General features: G+C 43.3%; 1 protein-coding gene across 2 annotated transcripts in view; it reads left to right on the top strand.

Moving 5' to 3' along the window:
• The window catches only part of rerea (arginine-glutamic acid dipeptide (RE) repeats a), a 135655-nt gene that overhangs the window by 12623 nt on the left and 105044 nt on the right, over window positions 1-17988 (top strand). The gene's annotated exons all lie outside the window — the stretch shown is intronic.

Below are 17988 nucleotides of genomic sequence, written 5' to 3' on the forward strand. Positions count from 1 at the left end.
ATCCTGTGGAGCTGCTGGTGGAAAACCTCCCAGGCTTCTTGACTGAATCCCCTAATATGTGTGTCTGTGTGTGTGTGCGCGCAGCCCGGGTTCTCTGCAAATCTCTGCAGCACCACCTGATTTGACTTGGTAATGGGGCATTGATGAGTCTTGGGGGAAATCGGAAAAGGAGCACAAAAACGCACAACGAAAAAACCCACTACTGCGCGGCGGCGGTGTTGAAGACAGCGTCAAGTTGCTCAATAGCAATTGACAAAAGAGGAAAGAAGATAGGGCGAGGTAAAAATGGAGGACTGTGGAGATATAGCTGTCATGTGTTGATGCCTGCGGCCGCCTGCTATTTCTGCAGGGGTGGGGGAAAGAAGCTTAGAGGTGGAGATGGGCTTCAGCACCCGGGCTTCAACTCGATTTGTATTTTTTACTCCACTGTAGTGAAAGAGCCAGTTCTCTCCCCAGGACAGCAGATTATTTACATCTTTAGCAGAGCTCGTTGCTCACAGAATATTGAGTTCAGTGTGGAGGACATAAAAGGTAGCCAAGCCAGGAGTAGTAGGGGAGATAAAAGCAGGATCGCTTAAGCACTCTGTGTTATTTGAAGCACATTTCTACCGCTGTTGATGTAGCCACTAGCCTAATAATTCATCTTGCCTAGTTTTTATCACTCAGCACACACACACACGCCCACACACACACAGTAACTACTCACAAACACAAATTCCCCTCGCCGGCAAGGGTTGGCCCCCTCTAATATAAAACAAGCGATTCAAAGATGAAATGCTCATCATTCTGCCATCTCACCATGGCCATCCAACAGATGAGTAGTGCTGCTAACAAAAAGCAGGGGGCTGCCTGCGCCCGGCTCCCTCACAGGGGCATCTTGTCTGTGTTATCACTCCAGCTAGTGCTGCAATTAATATTAATGTGCTTTAAAGCACGCTCCAGCAGCCCTGCTTCTCTCTCTCTCTCTCTCTCTCTCTTGTGTGTGTGTGTGTGTGTGTGTGTGTGTGTGTGTGTGTATATATATATGTGTGTGTGTGTGTGTGTGTGTTTGTGACTCAGGAGGAAGAGAGCAATAAAGCCAGCGGGGGATAAGAATCTAGGCAGGATATGACAGTCCTCATGTCAGCTGTCTTAGAGCTGGAGGGATATGTGGATAAAGACAAGGGATGAAACTGAATCCCAGCCAGCCAGACAGGCAGGTAGTACAACATGTAGGTAGAGACTTCCAGCATCCACAGCGGCTGCAGGGGGGTGGGGGGCGGCCGAGCTGTTTATTTAGTCATGTTGTAATAATGCTTGACCTTTTCCTTCAAGTCCACGGCCTGACCTTTAGCACCTTACTCCTCTGCAAATCGGTGAGTGTGTGTGTCTCTGTCTCACACACACACACACGCACATGCGGAGAGGGAAACGAGCACCTCCTTTGCAGGGAGCTTCATGGTCTGCCAACTCCAGGAGTGGATTGTTCCAAATTAGTATGCATTAGGTGGTTAGTGCAAAGCATTTAATTATGCGAGATGGCACTAAACTGTCTATGTTATGATTAGCCCAACACGTTACAACCTTAATTTCTTCATTTTTTTCCCCTCTCTCTTTCTGGGGGGTGAGTGGGGGGAGGGTGATAGGCTGCTGAAGGGAGACGGCTTTAGAAATGCTCCCATATTCCCATTAGATGTTACAAGTATCCCCAGTATCTCCGCAGCGTGTTTTCTCCCTCGAAGGATTTTGATATTTTCTTGTCTCCCCCTTTGCCTTCACCCCCACCCTTCCCTCTTCATGCCCCCAGATACTTTGTCAGACGATATTGAATCAAGTCACTTCCTTTTTATGTGTGTATGCGCACGTCCCCGTTCTCTGTTTTCACTGAGCCGCTTTTCATGGTAGGCAAGGCTTTTTAATCTTGGGCAGCAGGCAGCGGTGGCAGAACCAGGCTGGGCAGAGTCAGAGCGAGCGAGGGAGCCAGGCAGCCATCCAGCCATCCAGGCAGGCAGTCAATCAGTCGCTGCAGTGGAGCCCCAGCAGCTCCCCGGAGGAGCCCATTATACAGGAGAGATATCAAACCATGAATCATTTACGCCAGTCCTCCCCTCCCCTCCCTTCTCCTACCCTCGCATGCAGCCTTGACGCCTGGCCGGCCGCCTGCTTGCCGCTGTCTGCATCTTTAATGAATGATTATTGCATTTCATAAACATGGGCTACAGTAATTAAAGTATTATTGATCCTTTCCAAAAATGTTTTTTTTTTTTTTTTTACTTTCCTCTTCACATCTTTTTTTGTTGCTATGCCGAATAGAAAAGTCCCTCTAGGAACAGCACGCAGTGATTTATTTAGCCTGACGGTGTGATTTTATTTTTTCCCCCTGTTCAGGCATTTCAAGAAAAGGCTCCACTCAGGGAGGAGGGTGATAATACAGCAGGGCGGGGCTTTTTTTTTTTAGGTTGTTGTCATTGTGCAGTGTGTGGTGAGGATTGTGTTGGTTGATATGTTTTTGTGTTTCGTGTAAAAAGTGTAGCGACAGGGGGGTTAATATGCTGGAAAAGAGTGATTTAGGTCAGTGGTCGTGTCTGCATCTGTCACTCTGACAAGCTGGCGCTTTAGGAGGCGGCCCGGCGTTGAATAAGGGAGAGAGTGAGAGACAAGTGAGGAGAGAGTCGGCTCTTTCAAATGGAAAAAAAGGGAAACCTGACTTGACTGTGATTTGTTCGCTCAGCGACAGGCACCGTGTTACAAGCAGCCGTTTGATATAAACCTAATCAGTTTCACCTCTTCATTGAGGATCAAGACAGTTAAAGCCTCTGCAAATAAGTGCGCGTCTCCCTGCCTTCCTCCATCTGTTTTCTCCTTCCTTCTCTCCCACCCTCCTCGAGCTCTCCCTGCTGTCATATTCCTGTGGTCATTTCTCCTTCCCTCTTCTCACTTTCACTACACTTTGCTTTCTTTCACACTCTCTCGACATCTATCCCGTGTTCCCTCATCCATCCTCTCCCCCCCCGTTTCAGTCACTTTAGTTTCTGTGTAAATATCACAATTGCTGATGAGGAAAAAGTGCTGGCATCTCCGCAAGGGGATTAGAGGAGCCATTTTGTGCGTCACTTATTAATGTGTCTATGTCTTTTTCTCGCGTCCCTCGTGAGCTGTGTGGATTGTTTCTTGGTAGCCAGAAATATGTTTTGGTCTTTTTACACCACACAAGTTTTTACCTCGAAAATTGGCAATTTTCATTCAAAGTCAAGCATTCAAGTTTTATGTAAAGCGTTATGTTTTGATGAGATATTAGTTCAATCTAATTATTTTTATTCATAACTGTTGTTTTGCTTCACAATAACATCATCATATAACCACTAGCTAAACACAACATAAAATCAGACAGTCCGATTGATCCTGACATTAAAAGTCTGAGATAGCCTGTCTCTGCTGATTGCTAGCCTTTTCTCACTGCCCTATGGCTCGTCCCCTTTGTTAGTGAGCCACATGGCTCTCTCTACAGGGCTTAGTCTAATCAGTGCTAAATATTCAGCGGTAGCCCATAGCCTAATCAGCCAGAGCATAATCATTGTCAACCAATTGCATTCCTCTTGACCTCCCAGACGGAGGTAAACTGCACAGCCTCTCCATAGCGCCGCCTCAATTACTGCAGCAGTAACGGTGATAAAGAAGACCACAGGCTCAAATGAAAACGGCTGATTGATGTGGACACACACGGCTTATAATTGGATTATAAAGAAGGACGTTAATGGTGTTAGGGGCTCCGTGGTGGACCGGTAATCTAAACACTGACCAGGTATTTAGTGATTTCCCCCTCCTGCCTCTTCATCTAATGCACTTGTGCATCATAACTGTATCCTCGGGGGTTTTGGCACCTAAAGTACAACCCTCTTGTCTCGCCCTGCTACAGTGTCAAGGGTGTGTGTGAGCGAGTGTGTCTGCGTGCGTGTGTGCATGTGTGCGTGCGTGCATGCGTGTGTGTGTATAAGTAAAATGCTTATGTGAGCTGCCAGTGACTGGCTCTCTTATGCTCGTGACAGCTGTGGGGTCAGAACAAAAAGCTGTCTATTTCCAAAGCAGCAGCCCTCCTCATCCTCCTGTCTAACACACACACACACACACACACACACACACACACACACACACACACACACACACACACACAGAGTGAGTCAGTGTGAGAATTTGGGAGGATCCCTGTCCTACAGCAGTTGCACTGAACAAGGCTACAACTAAAGCTTATTTTGATTATTGAGGAATCTATCAAATATCTTTTCCTGATCAAGTCTGTAGCCTTCTCTTCACAGTGATCCACAGCTCAAAGTAATGAATTTACATATAACGGTCTAAATATAATTGAGTAGTTTGTCAAACAAAAAAACAAAAATTCAAATTCAAATGAATATATTTTTTGTAGACTGACTAATAGCTGCAGCCAGTGTTTCCTCAACATTCATTCGGGATGTTGGACCATCACAGTAAGAAAATTACCAACACAGCGAGATAAAATTGGAAACTAAGCGTTAAAGTCTACCAAAAACAAATGGTAACATACAAGCATAGGGCCCATTGCATAGAAGTATACCTTTAATCATGATCAAACAATAGATATAAAAAAGTCAGTGCTACAATCACTTATAGCACTAGAAGAAAAAAACCAAGAGACCAACAATGATGGATGCAGAAACGAATACCATGTCTCTTTCTGTCTCTGTCACCACTGCTACAAGACTAGAGGAAAGACTGCAATGCGAAGTCGATAAGTCCTTCGAAAGAAAATTAAGTTTGTGATCGCTTATCATTTTTCTAAAAGAAATGAAAAAACACTTGCTGGTTGCATCTTTGTAAAATGTAAGAATTTGCGTTTTTTTTTCATCATTTATCATTTTTGGACTGTTGGTTGGACAAAAGAAGCAATTTGAAGGCATCACCCTGAAACTCTGAATCTGTGATGAGCATTTTTCACATTTTTTGTAGGTCCTTTAAACTAATAATGAAAATAATTTTAGTTTCAGCCCTATTTACTAATTGATTAATCAACAGACGGAGGAGCTGGTCAGTCACGTTGCTTTGGGGGGGGGGTCAGTGCCCCGGTTGTTGTCAGACCCCTCCTCATTTATTTCTGTTTATCCTAATGGAGAACGTTAAGAGAGGGATGTAATTAATTGACCCTGGCAGCTTAAAACGGGGCTGTGTTCGAGTCCTGGAGCAGGTGCTCACTGTGCTGCTCCACCTTCCTCTCCATCAGCCGCTCGTCTCAGTGTGCATATCTCCGCCAAGAAACCCGTGACTCCCTGCTCACCGATTGGCTTCTGTGCTAAGTGCACTGATGCTGGATGCCTGAGCCCTGCATGAACGGCATAATACCAACTAATGCCTGAAGGAGTGCTCTCCCCATTTCTATCTCGCCTCTCCCCTCAGCCGCTGCTTAGCCAAGCCTGGCCGGCGCAGACTAGAGCTGAGTGCCTCCTTTTTCTGCTCTCACTATGCTGCTGCTCTGCCTGGCAGTTTATTAAAGGGAATACTAGCTTTTTCCTCGCGCCCGGGCGTTTGATTTCGACAGCAGCAGAAGCTGTCATGGCAGATAAAAGGCAGCAGGGCCCCAGAATTACGGTGCACACACACAGCATCTGTATTTACTGCGTCATTCTACCCGCCTCTGACAAGGGAGGAGGAGGAGAGGAGGAGAAAATGGAGGACAGGCTGCTGCATTCATGTGTCTTTACATTGACATGTCTCATCAGGGAGAGAGGTGGACAGACAGTCTACAGTGAAGCCATCAATCAGCCCTTTTCAATACGCCTGTCCAGCACACTGTAATACTCACACATAAAAACCCACAATGGACGGGCGTTATTGCTGCTGTTGACGTATTTCTATAAACCCAGTTTTCAGCTGCCTTTTGTCAGGTCAAGTAAAATAGTAAGGTGATTGTGTTATGCTGGCTGAATATGTCAAGGCTGACTGGGACAATCTGGATTGATATTGATATTATCATCAGGTTTATTTAAACTACAACATCATCGAGGACAGGCCCTCATTTTCAGTCGTGTCGAGTAACAGTTTAAAATGATGTATAGGATTTGAAATGGTAACAGATATAAAAGTAACAACATTGATTGTAAAAAAAGGCTACAAATACAATTCATAAAAGATAAAGAGACGAAAACAGTTCAATTTAAAAACAGGTTCAAACAGAGGCTGAATGGTTCATATTCATGGATTTGAATTCACCAATAGTGTTAAAATGTTCATTTAAACAGGGCATGGGGGGGGAAAAAAGCTAAAAACTGATCTTCCAAGGTCAGTACAAACTTGACAGGCGTGTAATCAGCGGTCCAGTCTCATGCCATAGCGTGTACTGGACTCTAAAGGACAGCATGTTGGGGATGGCGGTGCCAGCAGGGGGTGATAAGATGGGAGCAAAGGACAAACATTCCATAAAGAGCCAGAAAATAAGAGCAGGACAGAGGTTGGGGTTGGAAGTAGGAAGGTTTGAAAACCTGAACCTGAACTGTGCCAAGTTTTGGTGCCTTTTTTATTTATGAGTGTAGTGTAACCATCATTTTCTTATAAGCAGGCAAAAATACAAATAAAAAAATATATATACAATCATATATTTATAAAGAGAGAGAGCAGTTCTTTGTTCTAATTGTGGGCGTAATTGATTCCTCGGATGTTTGCCACTTTTAGTTAATCAGATAATTGGTCAAAATGATTTATTTTTATTTCAGCCTCTAATAAAAAGTGTTTTCTCTCTAAGCCTCGCCTTGAAAGCAACTTAACAGAGAGATCCTGGCAGTATTCCTCTCCGAGGCTGTGGGTCATGCTAATTTTGCATCTGCATCATTTCATTGAGCTTTAATTAACACAGCAAGGATTCGGTGTCCTCCAGTGTCATCCACTCAGACAGCTAATACAGACTCATTAGCCTAACTCTGAAACAAAATGTTATTACACTGTTTACTCTTTTGGTATATATTAGAATTGATTAGGTTGATGTATTCATCCACCTAAATTAAGGTTTTCACATCATATCCTGTCGGCCATTTCATCTGCGTAGTATCAGAGGTCTGATATAAGCCTTTTATTTTATACAGTACTACCTTAACCTGCTTCCTCAGCAGTGTTTTGAAGGAGCCAGCTGTCTGTCTTCCTCATGCATCTCGATGCTGTAGCCCGTGGTGACAGCAAGACTAATGTATTCATGGCGCTGCCACGGTGAGAGGCATTGCTTTACCTTTGCTTAATTGAGGGGAAACTCCCCTGACACCTGCTTAGCACAGCGCTAGGCTAGCAGAGCGGCCAGACTCAACCCCAGGAGCTGAGGCCACTGAACCCTGACTGAGAAATAACACAAGCCAAGACCACCCAGGGACTGCGTGCCGAGGGGGGAAATGATTTAATAATGCTGATGAGATATTACGCCGGCCCCTTCCTCCACTGTCTCCCTCTCTTTCTGTCATTACTTCTTACCTGAGCAGGGAGACAGCTCTGACTCGGTGCCTGAAGGTGTATTTAGATGGGGCTGCTAAATATTTCACGCCCTAAAGACAGAGGAGTGAAAGAAGAAGAAGCAAAAAGGGGAGCAAAAAATAAGTGCAGAGGGTTTTGACATGGATTGTGGAGGGAGGTTAGTGAGTGTAGTCAAGGGCAGTCAGGGCAGGCTTGTAATTGGCTGACACCAGACTGTAGTGTGTGCGTGTGTGTGTGTGCATGTGTGTGCGTGTGTGCGTGTGTGTGTGCATTCAAACACTATCTGAATACTGTAAGGCCAAATATATCACCCCAGCCAGACTGCATTGCTTTCAGGGTGTTGATATGCTGCCATCAGCATGCACTACAGTGAATGTTGATCTCAAGTACAACAGACAGTGTATCATTTTCTTTGGGCTCCAATACTAAAACTCTGCAGAGATACAGGCGCTAGTCCCAATCTGAGACACGGCATGACAGCTCCACTGAGTTCCTGCCCTGTTTTTAATTGTCCCATGCCCCAGGGGCTGCTGGGAGCTAGCTGGGCGGGGCTGAACGTTTTCTCCACGGGGGGGGGGGGGGGGTGACAGAGCACTCGTGGTGTCAGGTGCAGGTGTGTGGAGAAGAGATGGAGAGGGGGCTGACGAGGAAACCATGGGGAGTCGAGTGGTGGGAAGCCTTCCACTCAGATGCAGAGAGGAGAGGGAGCTTTTATGAAAGAGGAAAAGCACGCTGGAGACATCCATCACCACCGCACTCACTGATACATATGATCCAGCTGACAGACAGACACCACTGCTATAGATTGATACGGAGCACAGTGTGGCCTTAGTGGTGATAGTGATAGTATCCTGTGTCTTTTTAGTGTGGACAAGGAGAATGTTTTTTATGACCTCTGTAATTTCATTTCAGAATGTCACCAATATTTGAGCCAAAATGATGCCAAAATCACTTTCCTGCCATTAAAAGACTTGGGCACAGCACCCAAGCATTGTAATCCACATTTTATTTATTGTCTTGGTTTGTGTTTTATTTATTTTATTTACTGTATTTATATACTTATTTTACCGTGCCAGAGAGGTTATGTTTTCGTCCGTGTCTGTTGGTTTCTCAGCAGGATCACACAAAAACTATGGATTTTTCATGGAACTTGGACGGCAGATGTGTCTCAGCCCTGATTAAATCCGGTCCACTTTTGGTGTAGATCTGGATAAAGGGACGGATTGAGGAACTTTTTCCTCTCTTTTCTTTAGCATTGTGAGCTAATTTTTCTCGGGGAATAATTCATGGATTTTGATTATCCAAAATAATGTTTAAAAAATGTAATATTTTTGGTGGCAGCTATCTATGAGTGAGTACAAATTGATGTAGATCATTGTGTACTCTAATAGGCTTGCTTGAAAGGTGTACTTGCATTGTAATGCACTTATATATTTTTTCCTTATGTCACTGATACAAGATGGTCTTAAATGACATCGATCTTGTTTATCGTAATTATTTCTGAGACAATAAATTGTCCAAAAGTAGTTAACGTGACAAGTCTGTATGACCGTCTGCTCCCCACTTACTCTCCAGTCTCTAGAGCTGACATCAGGAATAATTCAACAGAAGAATCCTTTTAATGATCCGTTGATTGTCATTTAAAGCAAAAATCATAAACATTTGGTTCCAGGCTCCTAATGGTGAGATTATGCTGCTTATTCTCATTTTAACCTACAAACTATGGACTGAATATATCTCTTTTGACTGTTGGACAAAGACGTTATTTGAAGATGTTACTTCTAGAAAAAAAGTGATTTAATTCAGGAATAATCAGGCTATTGAGCAAATAGTCTGCAGATTGATTCATAATGAAAAAAAAATTCATTTATAGTTGTGGTGTCAGATGTGGTAACTATAACTATCATTACTGCAGTGATTTCACAATTGACCTTATTCTACATATGTGTATTTTTTATTAGCTGCTTTGTGCGTTACAAATTCCCATTTATATGCCCCCCCCCCTAGCAGAGCCCAATTAATATCTTAAGATGCCTCCTCCACGTTATAATGCTAAGACAGTTTCCCTCCAGCCTCATGCCGTATCATCTGTCATGTTGCTGCTGTGTTATAGCCTCTGTACAGATCCTGCAATAACACTGCGCTTTGTACTATTCATCTCGCAGCTACATGAAAGCCGAGTCAGACGGTAGAGCCTGTTTTATGCAGCAGTTGGATTGCTGCGAAATACTGTCGAAACTCCGTTTGTGATTCATCATTCCTTTGAGGTGTACACATATTGAAAATGCCGATGAAGAAACAGCTGGAATGCATGCCTTAATGTGATTATGCTCTCTCCGACGATGACTGTACTCAGGTTAGGGTAATTTGAAAAAGTATGTTTACATAGTCCTTTATTATTCAGAGCATTGTCTCAACTGGGGAGAATATTGACAGATTGCAGTCACTGTAAACAGTCATTGAGCCGATGAGTCTTTTTGTAGTGAAACATCTGAACAATAGCAGAGCTGTTCAGGGCTGCAGGAATGAAATGTTGTGCAGCCAAGAGGAAGCGGCAGCGTGGTTTTTGGGTCTTGCTCTTCCTGTGTTGCTGGCACAGAGACGTCATCCAGCCAGTCATGCAGGGGTCAGGGGCTCTGAAAATAGCCCTGAAGGGATTCAGGCTGCACTGATAGCATACCTGCTGTTACCCTGAGATGTTATCCAACAGCAGAGCCAGCCCCGGCCCCCTCCCAGCTGCTGCGCTCTGCTTTGAATTCTTCTGCAATACCTCACACAAAGATGGAGTGGGGCCATTATACCTCTGGCTCTCTTAACGCTCCCTGCAGACACACACAAACATGCTTAGTTCCACCTGCACAAACAGGCATGCACGTTTCCTGCAGCCATGCACATCGTCACTGCATCCAGCTCCGCATATGTTTTCAGAGATCACACTCGTATGCGACCACACACACATCAAACCAGATTGCGCCGTCGCCACAGAAAGCTTTCGCGGCGGCTTTTTTTTTTTTTTGCTAAGGGTCAGAGTTGACTGCAAATTACAGCTGGTGACCGAGCGAAGGCTGGTGATAGATCTCATCGTGCTCTGTGTTTACCCATACACACCTGCACCCCCACCGATGGGGGAGGCGGCAGCGAAGCCGAGAGCACACAGCCATTTTGTAACACCTCGAGGAACTTTCCCTCCTCTCTCCCTGTATGAGGAATAGATGAGGTGGTGCCATTAAGTGAATTTGCTGTTATTTCCCCAGGCTCTTAGCTGAAGATGTCAAACCTCAGCCACTGAAGCAGCCAAGGATGACTGCCGACTCACACACACACTGCGCTCTCTGCCATGCACATGATCAGCTTTCATGCTTCTGTGTAATTTATCAAATTGCTTGGGCATGTGATGAATGGGCCCAGATCTTAAAAGGAAAAAAAAAAAGACATTTATTTTGCATTAGGTTGCTGTAATGCCCATGTACCAGCTTAGAATTTAATTACAGTAAACATTCACATTTTTCTGAAACAATAATTCAGTAGGCCTAATTGCTTTGTAGTTTCACAGACTACACTTGAGCAATTACACAAGTAGAATCAGCTTGTTAACCAAAAACTGTTCAATCCCATTGCCTGTACTACAGCCTACTATATTTCCTCACTGTGTTGATCGCAGCGAGCAAGTAGGCTTCATGTTCTCTGCGTTTTCTCACAAATGCCCCGTGCTCACACATCCCTACTGTAGAAGAGGCTAGTTCTTTCCTGGTGATTTGTCACAGTTCCTCATTGTATTACCCACCACCTCTCCTTCACACTCCAAATCCCCCCCCTTTCTTTCTCTCCCTCCCCTCCCTCGCTCCCCTAAATCATTTCTTTACATGTGTGTGGGTGCCCCCTCTCGCTGTGATTCTGATACTTCATAACGGCGGGAGGAAATTGAGCTGACCTTGAGGCTGCCGAGCTCCTTTTATAATGCTGATGTATGGGGCTGTGGGCGCAGGCAGCCAGTAAGTGAGAGGCATGTTTTTATTTGCCGGGGAGCGGGGCCCAGTGTCAGGACACATAACAAGGTTCATTTCTCGCCCACTCGAGCTAGCTAGTACGCCGGGAAGCTTAGTGTCAAGCATTCGAGTCCACTAAGTGTTTACCTGCATTAGCCTTTGTGTGCTGGAATAAGTTGCATCATGCTGCCTGTAGGGTGATGACGGGGCAAAGCCACGCGCGGAGTTAACCCCGTTGACAGATTGGTGCCAGTAATATGTTATTTAGATGATGCTGCTGTATTGCAAAAGTGTTGCCAAGGCCCTCCTCTCAAGGTTGAAGAGGAGATGAAATTCATACATCGTTACTGTCCAGTTTGCATTTTATCGAGTACAGTCTCTTTGACAAACTCGTATCAACCCCGACTGTCACCGATGTGATTATTTGTTCAGTGAAGATGGCCCACTTTCTTCTCCTCTGCAGCTCTCTACTCATCAGCGCAATCAACTTCCTCCTAACACAATCAGGCTGCTCTCAAATTACGGTCATGATTGAGACCAAGTCGGTGGCAGGAACAGACGAGAGGGCTCATGATTCTTGCGTGAACGCTGTTCAGGAGGTGGACACAATAAATTAATATCTGTAAAATAGAGTGCAATCTAACGCAATAGCCCTGCAATAAGTGCAGCAGATTTTTATCAGCGAGGTGTCACTTGGAGACTGTGTTCTTTTCTCCAGTGTGGAATTGATTTATATTATAATGTCGGCTGATTTATTTGTTACAACAGTTCACCCCAAAATCAATAATTCATATTCACTCTTACCTGTAGTACAGTTCCTCCATCTAGATTGTTTTGGTATGAGTTGCAGAGTTTTGGCCTTACAGGTGGATTCTATCTAATCATGGGGCGACAATAGAAAGACAGTAGTTCCTACATGAAACTGCTCACAACGAGGTCTGTGGATTATCTTGAGAAATGGGGTCATGAGTGGTGGAAAAAGACACTGCTGTATTGAAGGAGAAGGCCAACTTCTCTATGACCATTATCTCCAAAGCTCATCAACTCCCACCAAATGTCTATCTAGATGGATTCATAGGTACAGCGTGTATTTCTGATTTTGGAGTGAACAGTACCTTTAACTAAAATCTGAAACATGACCAAATTTAAAGCAGGGCTGCAAATGAACTTTAGTTATATCATCAATGAATCATGTGAAAAATGGTTGACAACAAATTCTCACAGCCCATCGAAACATTTTCAAATGTCCAGAGGTACAAAATCTGAAAATGTAATGGATAATGGATTACAGCTGGTTAAAATGAACGTCAAACTATTGTGTCCACATTTATACGTAATAATAATGATAATGATAATGATAATGATAATCCTGATCAAGCCTCGAGCCTTGACACATTCATGCCTACACACAAAACAAATTAACTGATTGCATAGATCAAAACACGTTATCCAGAATCGATACTGAGCTCATGCTGCTAAAGAAAAGAGGAATGTTTGTAAATGTCACGCACTGTTCAGGTGTCCCTGATACAAACCCATTCATGTGGAACCGTATGGGCTGCAGACAGTCAACAAATGTAAAAGGGGTGCTTCAAGATTAAGACGGTTTTACATGTTAGAGTGTGAATAAGCATCTACTCTAAATTTAGATCACACGACACAATGTCCTCCAACCCTAATGCAGTGCTGGTGGTGGAAGAGGGTAATTTACTATAATGATGCTTTTCCATCTTCCACACCAGGATGTTTTGTGTTCAAACGTTTAACCATGCATGTAGAACAAAACCATCTGCCTCTGCACAGTGTGCAAGTTTGAACGCTCCCAGGCTCCGAATAAAACTACTCTGACATTGTAGTGGCGTGACATTTTTCACAATGAAAAAGACACAATAGAAATAATATCCAAGCGTTCCTTTTTGTTTTTACTTTGTCAGGAATGTGAAATAGTTGCTTTAGCCCTAATTTGGAGCCTCGCATGGAACACTAGTGGCTGTGGTTGACATTAAGATGAGCGGAGGAAGCCGATCAGCCCTGCCAATTCGGCTCACTTCTCATATGGCACGGATCCACTTGCCTAACCCCATGTCTGGATGCTGCACTCTGAAAACAGGCAAGCACCCAATTCATTCAGTGCTCATCCAAAAGCACATTGACTGTGCGCAAAATATGTTTTAGCAGCTTAACAGCGGCAGACTAATCAATCGATCCAGATTTTGCCGTCCATTGATCTCGGCACACCCTGGGTCCAGACAATTACAGCGCGTGTATGATAATGATATCATTAGCAGCCCATGGCCGATCTATTAGGGCAGAGGAAACACTGATAGAAATCACCCGAACCATACATAAAAACATTTGCACTGCCAAATGCTGGGAAGAAACGGTCCAAATCTGCTTTGCAAATGCCTCCCTGTCACTCTCCCCTCCTCCCCGCCTCACCACAGGAACAGTAGAGCGGCGGGCGAGCCTGCTGGTGCTGCTGACTGGCATTCTGTGTGTTGATGAATGTGCCGGCCTGACGGCTCAATGTGCTTACCTAATAGGAGCTGCTCTACTGTCACGCTGAGTTTCTCCGTCTCTCTCTCTCACTCTCACTCACCTCCCTCATGTCTTTTTATTTTTTTTCTTCTTCTGGAGGTAGTAAGGAAAGCGTTCCACTTGGCTAGACACTGCAGCCTCCATACTCTGTTTCTCAAAGGTTAATGGAGCTGCCTCACAACGCACACTAATCACCAGGTAATTGCTTTCGTTTGGCTTGATAGGTGGCTAAGGTCAGCCACGATGACCAGCGCAGCCATTTTGGATGAGGGAAGCAGGTTGCTGCCGCTTGCCAAATATGGTTGCCAAGATTATGCTGCTGGTCCATGATCTTTAAAGGCTTTACCCAGTTTTCTTTGGCCCCAAGTGCGTTTTCCCTGTAGAGGTGCAGGTCTAATTTTGTATTTTGAACTAAATTTCTTTCAGCAGTGTGTTTTTCTTTTGGAATCATTGCATGGATCTGAATTGGGACTAATTTTCCTTTCCCATTGACCAGGCAACTAGACTAAAAGAAAACATTCAAAAAACTGTAAAAAATTTAGCACAATTTAATCTACAAGGTTAAATATCATCCCCCAAAATATAACCCACTGTCATAAAATCCATTTGAAATGTGAAATATTGAAATGTTGATCACATTCTTCAATAACGAAATTATATTTTAAATCCTGCTTAAATATGTGGCACACATGAAAAACCTCACTGATGAAAGCTGACAAATACTGTTTTTGTAGACAATACTCAACATATCGCAATTATTGTTCAAACCTGGAAAAATCTGTCTTTTTAACATTGAAGGCACCTCCCATGATCCCTTGCTACTTCATGACATCATCAAACTACTCTTTTGATGCCATTGTTTTGATTATCAGCCCCTAGAGACAGAAATTTATTACAATGGAAATTCATTGGCCAGACGCAGTCACATGTTGAAGATGAAAATACATATTTGATTTACAAGTATAGCCGTGTTGTTAACATTGGTAAGAGATGGAGTTTTTTTTTTTAAAAGGCAACATTTGATTAGAAAGACTTGACATTGCAATATGTAATATAAGGGGGCTGAATGTAAAAAATGTTATGTAAAATAAAATGTTCTGATTCCAGCTTCTTAAATATGAATATATTCTGGTTTCTTTGCTCTGCTGGCAGTAAACTGAATATATTTTGTTTGTGTCGAGTAATCATGGGTTCAGAAAAACACTGATTGACTTTTACAATTTTTCTGACATTTTTAAGACTAGACAAATAACAGATTAATTGAAAATTAAAATAATCGTTAGCCCCGGCTTTTACTCTCACTAGTCGACAAGAGAAACACAAATCGGTTATTAGTGTTTCTCGTGTTGACTAGCGAGAGTAAAAGCCTAATCCCACACATCCTTAATCCTAAAACTCTTAGAGTATGGAAATAGTGGGGCTGCCTTTGTTCTCCTCATGTTGTGTTGTAGAGGTGTTTAATGTGGTCACTGTGAGCCTGGTGTTGAAGTAATGGCTTTTTCTGACATACCGGACAGCCGGAGACACTGACAGACTGAGAGGGGGGACTGAAGTCATGAAAGCAAAGAGCTTGTCTTTGATGTCAGCCGACTTCCGCAGGGCCCTGGTGGTCGGGGGGGGATTGGGATTTCAGCACAGGATTTTGGGATTGTCGTGTCAAAAAGGTCTCGTCTGGGTCAAGTAAATTTTAGTCTGTGTGTGTCTGTGTGTGTCCATGTGTGTGAGTTTGCATATTGGCAAACCACAGCTGAGACCAGGCAGCTGAAGGAGGAAAGGCCAGTTTGTCTTTGTCCACATCAGCCCAATGCCATTCACATACAATAACACTCAACCTGCAGTGCATGGAAGTGATCTTTCACATGAGCACACATACTACAATATAGGAGTAGACGTTTCTAGGCCTGTTGAGCTTGTTTTAGTTGCTCCGTTGTGACCAGTGTGAGTGACTGGATTGATGGGCAGTTTGTGAAAGGAATGATGTTGCATGCCTTGTGCTGTGTGGACACAGCCTCTAGGCCCAGATATGGGCAGATTAAAATGGAGATAAGTTAGTCACAGACTGATTTTTAGAGGGTTTTTAAAAAAACTAGGATACACGTGTTTGTTTGTGTGTGTGTGTGTGGGTGTGTTTGTGTGTGTGTGTGTTAGCTTGATGGCCACATTGTCTGTCGGCGTGGAAATCCCAGAGTTACTGAAGGGATTGCAAAATCGATGTGAGCTATTCATACACGGATCTAATCCTCAGATTTACTGCCATTTAATCTGTGGTTATGGCACGGCTCTGATGGCTCTAATGCCGTCAAACAGATGTCCCTGCTCAACCACCCAGGTTAGGCTGCACCTGGTGACACCACTGAGCCCTGGCACTGGGTGTCCCGCGCTGCACATTTCATCTTCTCCTCAGGTGGCGACGATTGTACGAAAACATGCATTATAGTGTCACGGTGCATCTCCGCGACAAAATCAAGCCAAATGTTTACACCAAACATCTGTGACTGACCCCCCTAAACCGCTGATCATGGTGTGGATGTGAATATTACGTGCTTATCTGGATCGTTGTTGTGTTGTGTTTTAGCCGTCTTTGACAGCATACAGCCTGCCCGCTGTACAGCTGAACAGCGCTTAGATTGCACGGATGGAAATACTTGTTTTTTATTCACTGCACACCTGGTGTTATTTCCAAATTCAGAAAGGACCAGACCATTTCACTTCAAAACGCAGACTGAAATCAGGGGGTGTATTGCATCAAAAGCAGAAGATGAATAATAACAAACAGGATCATGTTTTACGTTTTATGTTTTGTAGCGTCAACAAATAATTGGTTTAGATAAGAGCCACACCTTCCTTTTTTAAGGGAAAATAGCTACATTCTACAGTGCCCTGCATATTTATTAGTAGTTTATCATCTTGTCTTCTCTCAGTAGTTTTTCATCATATAAAAGTACTATATTTTATAGCAATCGAATTTAATGTTTTGAGTCGAACTACATTGTTTCTATGCAGCAACAGTAATTTTACCATAAACTCAATGAAACATCACTGGAAAAGAACCTAAAACGTCAATGAAATAATTTTCAAAATACTGAGTGAGGTTGAGGGAGAATGAAGAACAGACATCAGTGAGTATCAGTCCTGTGATTCACTGCCTTCATGTTGTGCTGGTAGAGGGAGGAGGGGGCTGGTGTATCTCAGCCAACAGCAGTTAACAAGGATTTGCCAAATTTTACAAAGCCAAACATACTACATATAGACAGCTTTTGTTTTAGCATACTGGTACCTGTTCTGTAACAATATACTAATAGCTGAGCTAGGGCGAAACTTAAAATAACAAGTGTAGTTAAAAAGCACTGGTAAAAGAACTGTTAAATTTTGTAGCTTATCTATACTGTACTATCTAATAACTATGTATTGTAATATTTGATTTGGTTGCCCAGTCCTTTTTTAAGTTTTTGAGGAAATTTCAAAATATCGAGACATATATCTTGTTTAGCGCCTTGTGATATTGCAATATAATTTTGAGACTAAACTGCCCAGCCCTTACTATTTTGTACCATCAATTGATAATTTGTCAACTGTTGATGACTCAGACAAAATCCTCCCATATATTACTCATACAGCACCATCTGTAAAATGTCCTTAAATTTCTCCTCATAATGTTTGAATCTTAATATAATGAGATACTACAAACATGTAGGCTAAATTACTATTTTAAACTGTGTTGAAAAACAATTCAGAATTGTTGTCGTCATTCATTTTGTTTTGCAACAGTTTAAACCACCAAAAAAGTGGAATTTTGAATGGAGTCGTGAGCAGATTGAAGTTTTCAGTGGATCGTAATTGAGCACAATGAACCGTTTTAGGAAAAGAACGACACAAGTATGTAACAATCAATTTCGTTTAATGAGTGAGTTGTTGCCAGATGGTTGATTTGTTAAAATCAAGATCTAAATTAACAGGAGGGTAGACAAGTCAACCCTCCCGTTAATTTGGATTCTTACACCCA

This window comes from Sparus aurata, chromosome 7, assembly GCF_900880675.1.
Source record: "Sparus aurata chromosome 7, fSpaAur1.1, whole genome shotgun sequence".
Taxonomy (NCBI): domain Eukaryota; kingdom Metazoa; phylum Chordata; class Actinopteri; order Spariformes; family Sparidae; genus Sparus; species Sparus aurata.